Below are 12,973 nucleotides of genomic sequence, written 5' to 3'. Positions count from 1 at the left end.
AGCATTGATTTATGTTTGACTTAAGTACTTATATTAAAATTAATGACATGAATGCAAAACATCATAACGGTCCTATAACGGGCTTAATTTTTTAAAATTCAAAATATGTTATTATTTATCAAAATAAGCATTGATTTATGTTTGATTTATGCAAAATAAGCATCAATTTATTTTTGATTTATGCAAAAAGCACTGATATTAAAATTAACACCTATGTCACCTATGACCATAATGGTCCTGAAATAGGTTTCTTTTTCTCTAGGCCTATGCAAAGTATGTTGATATTATTTATGCTAAATAAGCATTGATTTGCGTTTGATTTATGCAAAATAGCTACTCATTTATGTTTAATTTATTAAGCACTGCAATTAAAATGAAGGCACATCAAACATTAAATGATTAATTGATGCCAAACACCATAATGGTCCTAAAATAGGGTTCATTATATTAATGAAAAATATATTGATGTCATTTATGCAAAATAAACACTGATTTATGTTTGATTCATGCATAGATGTTAAAAATGCCACAATGCAAAACATCATAATCGTCCTAAAATAGGCTTAATTTCTTACTTTCTTAATGCAATTATTTTTTTCTTTCAGTTTTGCATTGAAATGTGACCTCTTTTCTTGAGATCAAGTATTTACAAGTTTCCAAACAGCTACAATGATGCTTCCAAGAACTAGTGTTAACATCATTTGTGTTTCAAAAAGAGTTTCATTAGACTAGTTAGATCTGGTTTCAGATTAGCTGGCCCTTGATTGTCACACAACAGAAACGAACAGTGATTGGTCGCTTCACATGTCAATCAAACCGTCAGTTCCAGTCATAGCAGGCAGTTCTGACTCCAAATAAACTGCAACTTGGATCAGTGAAACTCCAAGGTCAATATTTGACTTCGTTCACATCAAACTTACTCACTGTTGATGCAACAACTAAACAACCAATGGTTGAAGGAGAACATATGTAAAGTCAGTCCTTGTTTTTGAGACCTTAAAGCACACAGAGCTGAAAACCTGCTGAATGCAAATTCAATAATATTAGCCAAACAGATTAACTTTGCTTGACAAATGAACAAAACTCCCATACTTCAGCATGCACTGTTTGCTAAGACTGCTAACAAGATCTGAGCTCATATTTCAAACAGTAATTTACATTATTTCCATCTTTCACCCAACTTGGCTAAAAAGCGAAGAAACGGATGGCTTTTGAGAAAGCATAGTGGTTGAGCACTGATTCTCCCGAAGAGCTAATCTTCGTCTGCTGGATTATTAATACTTAATTGAGCTGTTTATGATGATTAGGTCAGACATGAATATGCATGGCTCTGACAGGAGGCGGCGCAGAGGGAAGCCAGAGGCATCCGTGAGGCAAACACTGTGTAAAAACAGCACAACCTAAATAGTTAATTCAGCATGTGGCTTTAATAGCAACAGTACAAACCCTCCATGAATCACTGAAATTACATGCAAGTAGGTCAGTGCAGGTTAATACACATCAACAGACAGGCAAATTCAACAAGAAATTATCATAAAATCACAATCCTGATGATTATTCATTATTTTGAATTTAAAACATGGTTTATTTTCATAAACTTCCTTAGTCTCCGAAACATCTTTCCTTATTGCTGATTCGAACTCCTTCCTCCCTCAAAGTAATTTTGACCAGCCAATCAAGTCCTGATGCAAAAAATAAAGCCCCACCCTACATTTGTCATTGAATATCCAGTTTCACTTATGTCAGATTATAAAAGTCAAATGTGCTGTAAAATATGATTTCTCGAGTAAAAAATAAAAATTGTAAATTTTGGAGTGTAGTACTATTTCAGTTTTCCAACTTAATTTCATGTTTAATTCATGTGAAATTTACTACCACTTTCGGAGCAAAAATAGATTCTACACCAAATTTTTTTCACTAGGCACATTTCCATTACCCTTCAAATTGCGCGAACTGAAATTGCGAATTGAAAATATGCCTAATGGAAACGCGTCAATTTCACAAAAACGCCCATATATCGCAAAAAAGTTCTTACGCTCGCATGAGGTGGTTTTCAGGCAATGCAAAAAAGGAATGATTCGCAAAACTGCAATGGAAATTTTTTTTTTTTTTCGCATTTACAGGTCACGTGGCGTATGTAAAAAGTCATATGATCATTCTTCAATGTACTATAACCTCCAAGAAACACTCCATAAGTGGCGGCTCTCCAGTATAAGGGGCTTTCCCTAATGTTAATGCTTAGATAATTTACACTGCACACGTCTGCGGTGCAATGTGGCTCTGATACGGCCACTGAAGCTGATTACGGCCACTCTAGTCAATGCTTGTGTTTATTCCAGCCGCGCCACACACATTTCTGAAGCGGCTCTCTGTGCTGCTTCTGTAAAGATACACGCATACGCCTCCTTTGAATAAATATAGCCAAAATCTGTCAAAATCACATGAAAATCCGTTCCCACGACTTATTGCGAGAGGCAAAAGGTTACGTTTTAGTCGCATAACATTGGTTAATAGAAACGCCGTCATTTCGCAATACTTTTTTATCAACATTTATAAAATATCGCCAAAGTTTTACGCAAATCTGTAATGGAAACACGCCTACTGTGAGCTGCGAACAATATTTCAAGTTGATATAAAGCCGTAGTTTATGCAAAATAAGCTCTGATTTATGCAAAATATGCATTGATTTATATTTTATTTATGCAAAATAAGCATTTATGTTTGATTTATGCAAAATGAGCACTGATAGTAAAAGTAACACTACAATGCAAAACATCCCAATGATGAAAATGGTTTCCACACCAACATTTTTTTTCAGTGTGGGTTATGAACAACGTTTCAAGTTGACTTCAAAGTCAAACGCACACACACAAAAAAAATTGTTTTGTTGTGGATTACTTGATTATCCCTTTCATTTTCCACTCATTTGCCCAAAGGTAAGAAAGCCAGTCCAGTGCGGGCTTTGCCACCGCAGCGCTTCATAACCACCCCGCGGCTCTGGAACCCATCCAGCATTTCTGACACTGTGAAATATGATATCACAATAGAAAATTCAAAGCAGAATTTCAGCTTTAGATAGCCATAAAAAGACATTTCAATATACGCTCACTGCGCTCTGGAAATGTACTGTGTTTCTACAGTTACTCATTTCACAAAGTCTGACTTCAGTACGTTAGAGAAATCAATATGATGTCAGCCAGCTGGAGACTTATTGCGAGAGGCAAAAGGTTACGTTTTAGTCGCATAACATTGGTTAATGGAAACGCCGTCATTTCGCAATACTTTTTTATCAACATTTATAAAATATCGCCAAAGTTTTACGCAAATCTGTAATGGAAACACGCCTACTGTGAGCTGCGAACAATATTTCAAGTTGATATAAAGCCGTAGTTTATGCAAAATAAGCTCTGATTTATGCAAAATATGCATTGATTTATATTTTATTTATGCAAAATAAGCATTTATGTTTGATTTATGCAAAATGAGCACTGATAGTAAAAGTAACACTACAATGCAAAACATCCCAATGATGAAAATGGTTTCCACACCAACATTTTTTTTCAGTGTGGGTTATGAACAACGTTTCAAGTTGACTTCAAAGTCAAACGCACACACACAAAAAAAATTGTTTTGTTGTGGATTACTTGATTATCCCTTTCATTTTCCACTCATTTGCCCAAAGGTAAGAAAGCCAGTCCAGTGCGGGCTTTGCCACCGCAGCGCTTCATAACCACCCCGCGGCTCTGGAACCCATCCAGCATTTCTGACACTGTGAAATATGATATCACAATAGAAAATTCAAAGCAGAATTTCAGCTTTAGATAGCCATAAAAAGACATTTCAATATACGCTCACTGCGCTCTGGAAATGTACTGTGTTTCTACAGTTACTCATTTCACAAAGTCTGACTTCAGTACGTTAGAGAAATCAATATGATGTCAGCCAGCTGGACCTTAGTCTTGAACTAATGCGAAACGATATGAACCTGAATAAACAGCACTCTGACATTTGAAAGGAAAAATTCACCTGAAATGTGAACTCCTCATCATTTTCTCCCCTTCATGCTGCACCAAACCACAGTGACTTTTTCTTCCCTCAAACACAAAAGATACAATTCTGAAGAATATTCGAAAATATAACCAAAGTGCCGTCAAGCTCCAAAATATCAACAAAAACACCCTAGAGTGAGAAATTATCATAAAGTAGTCCAGTATATAACGCTTTATTTTTCCAGACTTCTGAGAGTTTTCTATGAGGAACAGACCCAAACTGAAGTCCTTATTCACTGACAAACTCTCAAATCAGATCAGTCTTTAGTCATGCTGCTGCATTAATGTTGGAAAATATATTCTTCAAAATTTCAACTTTTGTGTCTCAGTAAGTCCATCATGAGGGTTTGGAACAACATGAGGCTGAATAAATGATGACAGAATTTTCATAAATTATTTTTTCTTATAAAGTTTCACTTTAAATAAAATGAGACACGTCAAGACTCGTCATACACAATAGCAACTTCAAACTTTAAATAAGACAAAACTTATAAAAGACAAAAAGAAGTGTATAGGCTAATGTTTTTAAAACAGCAGTGGTACAAATGTAAATAAAGGTAAATTTAAATACCATTTACATTAAATTTAAATAAACAAAAACATACAAAAAATGTAAGGTACATCTGAAATATGCAGCAAAAAGTAGGCTACAAAAAAGTTCATAATGTTTATAAAACAGCAGTGGCAAAAATGTTTTTTAAAAAAAGTAAAAAATGTAAATATAAATGTACATACTATTTACATTTTACTAATACAAAATGTAAACACAGCGAGACGTGTCAAGAATCGTCACAAAAAATAGCAAATTTAAACTTTAAATAAGACAAATTTGAAAAAATAACAGTATATCTAAGATGTGCAGCAAAATATAAACAAATTGAATTTAAATACATTTATACTAATATATTATACATTATAGTAATAGAAAATATACAGTGAGACACATCAAACACACCATAAACAATAGCAAATTTAAACTTTAAGACAAAAATTATGTGCGATTGCGTGTATATATAGGCTGTGTGTGTTTGTGTGTGTGTTTGTGTGTGTGTGTGTGTGTGTGTGTGTGTGTGTGTGTGTGTGTGTGTGTGTGTGTGTGTGTGTGTGTGAGTGTGTAAAAAACAGTATCTGAGATGTGCAGCAAGAAAGTAAGTGACAAGAAGTGCATAATGTTTCTAAAATAGTAGAAACATACATTAATAAAATAAAAGAATAAAAAATATAATAAAATACTTAAAGATTTTAACATTTACTGGAGGATAAAAACAACATTAGAGGTGTGTGTCCATGCAAAGCTGGCTGCCATGATGCCAGGATGTTGCTATGGGATTGATAAGGTGTTTCAGGTGGTTGTTTACTGGACCACGTCAAAAGATCCCATAAATTCTGCTTCCTACAAATGCTGAAAACTACTTATTAAAGTGAAAGCACAGCTCTCTTCAGCAACACATGATTTGAGGAATCATTCATATCTGGAGCACAAACTGTGTGGCGAGTTACACACTGAAGTTCAAAGCTTAACACCAACCATCAGCAATAATAATAATAATAGCAATGTTTAGTACAAAAACAAAATAAGCACTTTACCAGCACTAAAGCACACCGCTAAAAAAAAAAAGCAAAGCAAAGCAGCACTAAAGCTCATGTTTCATTAATAACTGAAGCATGTTGTGTGTGCATTTTCAGCGTTCTCATCCCCATGTGAGAGCGAAACTCATTCTGACACAAGACGTTTCAGTAGCACACCAAAAACAGCTTTAACGATCATCGGTTCACCTGAAGACAGATTGAGGAACAACAAACCTTCACCAGCACAGTCGATGCCTGTATTACACATATCAAAGCAAGGCAGACGAAAGGTTGCTTTTATCTGGATTCAATCCAGCAGCTTCAAACAACTGTCACACAAACACACAGCAGCAGCAGCAGCAAGCAAAGTGACACAGCTGTTGTTATCCGCTCATACAAACTGTATAGACTCTTATGGTATGGAACAAAAAGCATGGGGCAAGTTGTCACATGTGCTTTATTCTATGTCATTAGATCTTTGTTGGCCAGTGGTTTTAGATTTCATAATCATTTCACTGTTTCAATCTTCCTTAAAAGCTTATACTATGCAAGAACAATAGTGTGACAACACGCCCCACTATAGTGGTCAATGTGTTAAAATCTATTTTTCTTGTGCAATAACAGTGGAAATGTCCAATGTTTTGTAGCCAAGACTCTGCAGTTCACACAGACTGATTTATACGGACTTTCACTGGAGTAAAAGTGGGACAACTAGCCCCGACTCACCTATAGCTTTAGGTTAAAAGCATTGGCATCTTCACAGCAGTCATGCCTGTTGCTGTTCACCTCAATTTCAAGGCAATTTAGCTCTAAATCATTTAGCAAACACTTATCTCAAGTGACGCTTCTCACAGGCACAACCCCCCTGGAGTAAAACATCTTACAGGTTTCACATACAGCCTTCTAGGCTACACAACTATGGAAGCCTTTTTCTGAAATATGAGGGGGGGTCACAATTTGGTAAATAATAATTATGATGAAATCATAAGTCATAATTATGAGATAAAAAGTTGAAATTCTAAAATCAAAAGTCACTATGAGAGGAAAAGTGTAATTTTCCATCAATTAGTATGCCAATTTAACTTTTTATCTTATAATTATGATGTAGTATGTCATAATTTTGACATTATCCCATATTTATGACTAAATGTAATATTCAATTTAGGCTATAACTTATCAAAATGATATTGTTTTATCTAAAAATTCTTATTTTTGACTTGGTATGTCATAATTTGTAACATTTTGTCATAATTCCAACTTTTTATCTTATAATTATAACATTTATCTAATCATTTTTACTTGTCATAATTTTGACTTTTTATCTCACAATTATGACACAGTATGTCAACATTTCAACTTTATCTCATAATTATGGATTAGTATGTCAATTTATCCCATAATTATGATTTAGTATGTCATTTTATAACTTTGTCACAGTTTATCTCATATTTATGACTTACTATGTGATAATTTATAACACTTTGTGATAATTCCAACTTTTTATCTCATAATTATGGTACAGTATGTCACAGTTTCGACTTCTTATCTCACAGTTATTGCATGTCATAATTTCGCCTTTTTATGCCACAATTATGACTTAGTCATAATTTATAACTTTTTATATAATAATTCCGCCTTCATAATCACATAAATATGATGTTTTGTGTCTTTTTTTCGCTTTATCATCTCACAGTGATGACAGTATGTCATAATTTCGACCTTTTATCTCATAATTATGACTTGGCATGTCATAATTTATAACTTATGTCATAATTCCGCCTTTTATCTCATAACTATGACTTCATATCTCATGATTTACCAAGGCTTATGTATCAGAAATGGGCTTCCATTCACAGTAGACAATAATGAGAGCCATCATCTCACCTCTTTGACTTTCTCCCTCCGCTGAAGCGTCTCGGAATCCGATGGAGTTCCCTTGTTCTTCCCCAAAGGTGGTTTCAGCAGACACTTTTTAAACGTCTCATAGCTGTAAACGCTCCCGCGTTGCCCGTTATGTGCGGCCGAGGTGACCCGCTCGTCCCTGGCCGCCGGTTCGTGCGCCTTCGCCGGACTCCACTCGTCCTGCGCTCTACTCCCAACAGATCTCTCCACGGTTCTCGCTCCATGGGTGACCGAGGGCTTGCGGCTCACTTTCAGTTTGACATTCGACCCCTCGCCCCCTTTTAAACCCACCCGCTGATGCTCTGGATCCCCGGGCACCTTTTTGGCAAGCTCATTGTCGGAGCCCACGGTCACCGCGGGATTCTCGTTCTTGGAGAGAAAAATGCGCTTCAGGCGCACGCTGTCGGGTAGAAAGAAAAGTGCCCCGAAGCACAGAGTAACCAACCCCGACAGGAACAGCAGAAACACGAATTTCTGAGACAGACGAAGCCCCATGGCCGATGCGGAGACACCGGGTAACTTTAGGAGCACCATTTAAACTCTCCACTTACGCGTTACGCACGAGGATACACACCTAAACTTGGTTAGAAAGCGCAAGCAACACGGCTGCTGTGCAAACTGAACTCTCTCCTGGTCAAAGTGACTAAACCTTCCTGAAACAATCGATTTAAGAGACCACATGTGGCGTCAACACATTTGCGCACAACAACAGCGTCATTGCGCATCAGTGCGCGCTCACTGCTTCAAAACCAGCTTCCTTTAGTTTCAGAGCAGTCATGCAACATCTGGGAGACCGAAATGAGATTTCAAGGTCTTAAAATGCCAAAGCAACAAAATGTTAAGCTCAGCCAAAACAATCTACACACTGTTAATGCCCATACAGGACACGAAATTGTAACTATATGGACTTAAATGTAGCTGCTACATTAAGTTAAAGCAGCATATAATAACACGCACAGCCAAAAGTCATCGCATCAATGCATATTGAAACGCCTTAAAAGCAAGCAAAGTGCCAGTAAACACTGCTTTCAGAAAATGACAATGATGCTCAACTGGTAGGCGAAATTATGCGTTTATGCACATAAATGCACTTTAAAAAGGTAAAGCAGCATTTGTGTAGTCTAAAATATGCACAGCCAACATGTGTCATTAATGCATATCAAACATCTTATTAGGCAAGCAAATGCCTGCACCGAAGATGACGCTTTATGAACCTAAAAAGTTAAAGCAGCATTAAAGTGGCCTATAATGCCATGCACAGCCAACATGGATCACACATCAAACACAATACAAGCTACGTCCCTACAAACATACAGATGTCTGAAAATGATGCTCAACTAGAAGACTAAACTGAAGCGCTATGAACGGAAATGCACTTTAAAAAGAGAAAGCATCACATTCACGCATATTAAAACGCAAGCATCAACGTGCTCACACACAACTGCTTTCTAATGATGCTGCTGCTGAAGACTCATGGCCAAACAGGGCAACACTGAAGTTTAGCGAATGAAATAAGACACATCTCAGCTGAAAACCCCCAAAACTGCAACATCTTGTGTTATTTCATAACATCTACGCGCGTTTGGCACGGTGCACATCACTGCAGGACACAAGAGCAGCAAAAATACATCCAGAGATCAAATCAAGAGTGTCAGCGAAGCGACGAGACGCCGAAATTGTTTGTAAAAACTGTTGGTTTCCTCTGTTTAAGCGCCGTGCATGCTCAAAACTCTTCTGTGCTCCGAAAGTCTACGTCCAATGCATGAAGAAGGATGTTTGTGCTCGTAAAATGTGATCGACAGATGGATGGATCATTCTTCGGAAATGTAACCTAATGAAAACATGCCGCGTCTTCCCATTACTGCGCGTTCTCTTCTGCGCTCGCCTGGTTTTATCACCAGAGAAGGACGGATGAAAATAAACGCCGATCGCTGCGGGATAGTTTCGTGATGTAAACGCCTTGATATGAGACCGTTATGATCCGCAGACAGAAAGCGAAACAGAGCTCTGTGACTCTACGACTATCCTGGGCGGTCTGCTGCAAACGCCTTTGATCAGCAGCAGCAGCAGTGAGGGGGAGCGAGTCATTAACGAGCGCAAGAGCGAGCCGACACAACCACCGTGTGGCAGGTTTGGGTAGCAAGCCTGGAGAACGGGGTTTCTACTCCATTAAATAGCTACATTTGTATTTACAAAGGGAAATATCAGTGCTACGTTTCATGTGGCGTTGTACGTGGTTCAGAAGCCCGATTCATAGCGAATCGGCGTTCGATAAACCGATTCAAAAACCCGAAACGCAAAAAGCATTCCCAACAGAACATTTAATTTTTGTAGCAAACTTGCAGTTTAATCATTAGGCTTATGTTTTCTTTATTATGTTAGGTTATGTAGAAATGTTTTTTTTTTATCGTTGAAATTATTGTTATATTCGTTTCATCTGTATTATAAAAACATCGATGTTGTAAATAAAACGTTTTACATAAATAGCATTTCACGTTTAAAGTTAAATACTATTTCAGTAGTCTATTTCTAATTCAAAATTTCATGTTTAATTCAGTGTGTTACTTGCGTTTCTCTACTAATTGTGAAATTTAGCGATTTCTGAGTGGAAATTGTTTCTTTCTACACATTTATTCCCAGCATAAAAATGTGAATTATTAATAGCAATTATGGTAATAATGTTAACAATGTTGATTTACTCTAGTGGCGATCTGCAAAGGAGTATCAGTTCGACCGATTCATAAAAAAAAATAATTTAAGCAAATCGGCTTCGATGAACCGATTCAAAAACCCGATTCACAAAAAGCGTTCCCAGAACATTTAATTTTATAGCAAACTTGGAGTTTAACCATTATGTTTTCGTTATTATGTTAGGTTATGTAGAACAGTTTGTTTATCGTCCAAATTATTGCTATATCTACATTTAATATGTATTCATACAATAAACGTTTTTACGTAAATAATATTTCATGTTTAAAGTGAAAAACTATTTAAGTAGGCTATTTCTAATTCAAAATGTCATGTTTAATTCAGTGTGTTACTTGCGTTTCTCTATAACTGTGAAATCTAGCGATTTCTGAGTGGAAATTGTTTCTACACATTTTTTTTCCAGCATAATAATGTTAATTATTAATAGCGATTATGGTAATAATGTTAACAATGTTGATTTACTCTCGTGGCGATCTGCAAAAGCATCAGTTCCACCGATTTATTAAAAATATTCATATCAGTTTTTAAGAACGATTCGTTCGCAAATCCGGCATTACACCGTAAGTGCGGCATTAGAGCCGCTTTTCTGTTGCCAAGGCAACTCTGACACCTTTCCTGATTTCAGCTTAAGATGCAAGGAGCGTCATCTTAATGATTGACACTGATTGAAAATATAGCTAGCTGTCTGAAACATTTTCTAGTGACAAACGACTTTGAAAAACATGCTGTGCTTGATAATTATCCACAGGCATTTAGGACTTACAGCCTTGTTTTCTTCTGCAAAACATTAAATCTAGCCTGACTAGATGGTTAACCCCTTAGCATTCCTGTAAAATTTGACTAAAACTCCTAAAAAAGGCATACCAGAAGTAAATTGCATGCTGTTCTTTAACCATTTGGAGTATATGCATGGTCTCTTTTGAAAGGTGACACTGAGGTTTGTTCATAAACAGAACTGTAAGTCTTACTGGTATTGAGAAATATAACTTTGAACACACTGAAAACTGAATAAAACATTCCGCCTATATATTTTTTATTTTTATTTTTTGTAAACAGATGCCTGCAGATAACTATAGCTGGGAGCTATTAGCTGGAAAACACAATGGGATCACAGCATGAAGCCTTGTTGGCGGTCTGACAAAGACACTGATTGTACCTGCTGTGTTGATTGTATCTTGCATCAATCACAAGAATCTCAGCTTTCCAAAGATATGTGACATGTTTTATTTTGTTTGTTTTTTGAGTTGTTGTATGTCATGAAGTTAACCCTCAAAAACACGCGGTGTACTGCAGGTGGTACAGTGGAAGGCCAACAGGTTAAACAGATGCAAGACACTCATAATTCAGTATGCAAATTAACTCAAAGGTACAAAGTCAAGTGATTTCAACCGTTTCGCTGATGCATAATGCCTGCAGTTCTCAATCTATTCCCATTCATCTCAGTGGACATTGCTCAGCTGGTGCAGAACGTAGCCTACATTATTTGACATCCGCCATAGTTACTCAGGTTACTTTAGATTGTTTTGAGTCAATCACCTGGGGCCCGTATATATCTATATATATTTTTTTAAAGTTATAAACAGGGGTCCATTTCAATAAGGAGGTTCAACCAACTCTGAGTTAAAACTTGAACTCTGAGTTGACTTACTCTGAGATGGGGAAACTCTGAGTTTTCGGTTTCAGAACAGCTGAATTAAGTTAGTTCAATCAACTCTGGTGCACCACGACTATGAAAAGCCATGATCAATGCTCCGATATTATGATTCACCATGGCAACAGCACCCGACAAAAAGACGTCTGCATACCTCAGAGTCAATACAAGTTCAATTCTTATCACTGTTATAATATCACAGGTGAAAACTGGCAGAACGGTAGGTTATTGAACTAATAGGCTATTCATTATCATGGTATCCCACGGGCAAAAAAATTAAATAATAATAATAACTTAAGTGCATTTTTCTTATTTTACAAATGATCTGCCAATAGGGTAAGAAAATACAGCAGCGGCTATTTACACTAAGTCAAGTGGAATTAGCATACGCCTATTTTCTTAGCAATAGATCCTATTTACAGTAGGCTAAGTGCAAATAGCTCTAGATGCTATTTACACAGTGAAAATAGTGATATATTCTATTTATCATGTAAAAGTAGCAGTTCTTTGCAGTAAGTGTAAATAATAATTAGAACTGGCAGAACGGTAGGTTATTGAACTAATAGGCTATTCATTTTCATGGAATCCCACGTGCAAAAAAATATATAAAATAATAATAATAATAATAATTTAAGTGCATTTTTCTTATTTTACAAATGATCTGCCAATAGGGTAAGAAAATACAGCAGCGGCTATTTACACTAAGTCAAGTGGAATTAGCATACGCCTATTTTCTTAGCAATAGATCCTATTTACAGTAGGCTAAGTGCAAATAGCTCTAGATGCTATTTACACAGTGAAAATAGTGATATATTCTATTTATCATGTAAAAGTAGCAGTTCTTTGCAGTAAGTGTAAATAATAATTAGATGCTTTTTATACTTTATACTGGCAGATACATACTATTTGCACCTCAGTATTGTTGTATATTAACAGGATGCAATAATAGAGTGTAAATGTTATATATTAAATATAGGAAGGGGAAGTTGTGGCCTAATGGTTAGAGAGTCAGACTCGTAAAGGTTGCGGGTTCGAGTCTCGTACCGGCAGGGATTGTAGGTGGGGGGAGTGAATGTACAGCGCTCTCTCCCAC

General features: G+C 36.4%; 1 long non-coding RNA gene across 1 annotated transcript; it reads left to right on the top strand.

Annotated features, from left to right (window-relative positions):
* The first annotated feature begins 12,055 nt into the window (after nt 1-12,055).
* LOC107671420 (uncharacterized) lies at nt 12,056-12,482 on the top strand. The gene is made up of 2 exons (XR_001632196.1): nt 12,056-12,104; nt 12,431-12,482. It is a non-coding gene; the product is annotated as an uncharacterized LOC107671420 (long non-coding RNA).
* The last annotated feature ends 491 nt before the right edge of the window (nt 12,483-12,973 follow it).

The sequence above is a fragment of the Sinocyclocheilus anshuiensis genome, unplaced genomic scaffold, assembly GCF_001515605.1.
Source record: "Sinocyclocheilus anshuiensis isolate Anshui unplaced genomic scaffold, SAMN03320099.WGS_v1.1 scaffold552, whole genome shotgun sequence".
NCBI lineage: Eukaryota > Metazoa > Chordata > Actinopteri > Cypriniformes > Cyprinidae > Sinocyclocheilus > Sinocyclocheilus anshuiensis.
The sequence above is the reverse complement of the archived record's forward strand: the minus strand, read 5'-3'. Positions and strand labels throughout refer to the sequence as shown.